Raw genomic sequence first — 2,603 nt, forward strand, 5'->3', positions numbered from 1 at the left:
GAGAAAGAAAATTTAGCTCCAAAATATCTTCAAAATTAGGAAACACAATTGTTTGCAATATTACTGACCTAAAGTGATTTCGCCTTTACTTTCTGTCATCATTCTTTTTTTTTTTAACAGCAGGAAAGAAAAGCTTTATTAAAAGGGAAAGTACACTTTCAGACATGGAAGTGGGCCTGAGCAAGAGAAGTATGGCTCAAAGGCCTGTCATCATTCTTAATTTCAAATGCTCGTTTCTAAAATCTGTGGTATACTGAAGTTTATGGAACCAACTATATACAGTCTAGAAGTCTCTTTCAGTGGCTTGCTTCTAAAAGAAGTTAAACTCATGCCTCTGGATTACTATAATAATAAAAGAGATTCTGGAATACTAAAAGCATACCTCTCTCTCTGTCGACAGAATGAAATCTGTCTAAACAAAGCTCACAAAGACAGACAGAGCAGCACACAGAATAAAGAAAACCATTTGGAAAATCCCAATGATCAACCAACTTCTTGATCTAGCTCCAACAGGATGAGGGAGGAGGATCTTGATTAAAACAACAGAGAAAAAGATCACTTGGTTGGTCCGCAAGGGGAAACTACCAAGGGAGTGGTACATTCCTACATACAAGACACAGGAAATGGGAGGGAAGCCACTAGAGACTAGTGGTGGAAAAGACTAAATGTAAGCTCATCCAACATCAGCAGCCAGATGTTCCAAACACCAAGCCCACATTAGCATCTACTACAAAGGCTGGGCGATCAAGAACCCTGATGACTGGAAAGCCCCCAAAGATCAAGTTTCTTTAGAGATAAAGAGAACAGAACAGACCAAAATGAAACAAACCCACCAAAAGTTTGGACTTGATATAAAACAAACAAACAAAAACCAAGCCCAAATAGGTTTCTTTTGCAACAATCTGACAGATTCCATTCTCAGTCCTCAACATTTAAATTGGGCTTCAGAAACAGAGCCAAAAAAAAAAAAAAAGTATAAGAAACCATAATCTAACATGATCAACTACAAAAATAAAGCAAATTGGAATGTCTAAGATATTTCTAATTGGAAACAGATACACAATGCTTAGAAGTTATCAGTTTTGGGAGCTCTTGTTCATATGTTAAGATAATCCATTCAGGCCGTGCAAGAAAAGAGGAAGCATGGTGACAAAGATGGGGGTAGGGAAATGAAGGGCTTACCAAGAATCCAGCCCACCTCTTGGGAATTATCCCAAATTTTCTGGAGCAGTCTAATAATCTGACACACAAACCAGCAAGGCCCTCTGCATCTCAATATTGTGCCCCTCAAGTCACACCCTCCTGGCCCTCTACGTCCAGAGTTATACAAGTGAATCCAGCAATATAAGGGCATGCATTTTCGTCATGGTAACCATCAACATGAACCTCACCTTGTCAGTGTCATCATGACAAATGTGGTCGTGATGGATGGACTGGCACTGAAGAGAAGCACCAACACTACCTACAAGAGAAAGGGAGAAAAAGTTAAGAAGCAATCATTCCTTACATTTAAACTGCTTTCTCAATTGAAAGTGTTTTTAAATCTATTATCCTACCAAATCTTCAACAATACTCAGAAGTAGGCAGAATAGGGATTATTATTCATACAGTTTAACTGAGCAAAATCATACATGGAGATGCTGACTTACACAAAGCAGCAGTCAGTGAAGTGGCAGATCTAAAACTAGACCTGTTGTTCAAAACCCTAATTCGACACCTTCTACTATAGTGAGGGGTTAGCTTTCAAAGTAAGGCCACCTAAATAAGCACAACAGCTTTCAATAAGGCAAACTTTTTAGGAAAAAAGTATACTCCTTTTCAGACTACACATACTTCTTTGGAAAGAGAAACTGACCCTATAAATTCTCACCATATAAATAACACACTACACAATCATAAGATTATAAAAAGGGTTTTATTACTTTAAAAGTATACATTTTGAACATATCCAACCATTTGTTAGTTTGAAGGACTATCTCTTAGCAATAATTGCTCTATAATAATAGTGACAATTCTAACCAATAAGAAAACAAATGATTATTTGATAAATGATTAGAACTGATTAGTCATTTGAAAAAAGTTTTGGTTCCTACTTCACACCATACAGAAAAATGGTGGCTCAAAGATCTACGTATGTAAATGTAAAAAATAAAACCAGTTTTTAAAATGCAGACTTTTAAAAATAATCTTGGAGTTAAGAAAAACATGAAAGAAGATACTAAAACAAGAAGCCATAAATGAAAAAGCACCAATGACTGTGGACTAAAGATGAGCAAAGCTCATTCTCCTTATGTATGGGAATTTAACCTTGGGTTAATCCCTACTAACCTGATGAAGACAGCATGCCACCCCTGTTACTTGGCAATATTGCTTATGCCGGAAATTACAAAATTAGTAAACTGCATCTGGACTGAAAATACAACAGACACTTAGTAGAAAGCCACACTTTTGAGCTTCTCTGAGAGTGGTGACATGTAATTAGGTAGTCCCTTGCAGAGGATATTGGAAATTATGCCTATGGCATTCTATTTACCCCCACAATGTGGATATCATCTCTTGAAACCTGAGCTGTTCAGAAAGTATGAACTGCTACATGGACTGCT

General features: G+C 37.0%; 1 protein-coding gene across 4 annotated transcripts in view; it reads right to left on the bottom strand.

Moving 5' to 3' along the window:
- The window catches only part of RNF38 (ring finger protein 38), a 108,138-nt gene that overhangs the window by 62,266 nt on the left and 43,269 nt on the right, over nt 1–2,603 (bottom strand). For 2 of the 4 annotated variants that reach the window (XM_011366200.2, XM_011366197.2), the window contains exon 2: nt 1,392–1,462. The gene's annotated coding sequence lies outside the window, so the exon portion shown is untranslated. Of the gene's footprint in view, nt 1–1,391; nt 1,463–2,603 lie in introns of those variants that run through there. The other 2 variants (XM_023534214.1, XM_023534212.1) reach the window with 2 other exon arrangements.

The sequence above is a fragment of the Pteropus vampyrus genome, unplaced genomic scaffold (genome assembly GCF_000151845.1).
Source record: "Pteropus vampyrus isolate Shadow unplaced genomic scaffold, Pvam_2.0 Scaffold123, whole genome shotgun sequence".
Classification (NCBI taxonomy): Eukaryota; Metazoa; Chordata; class Mammalia; order Chiroptera; family Pteropodidae; genus Pteropus; species Pteropus vampyrus.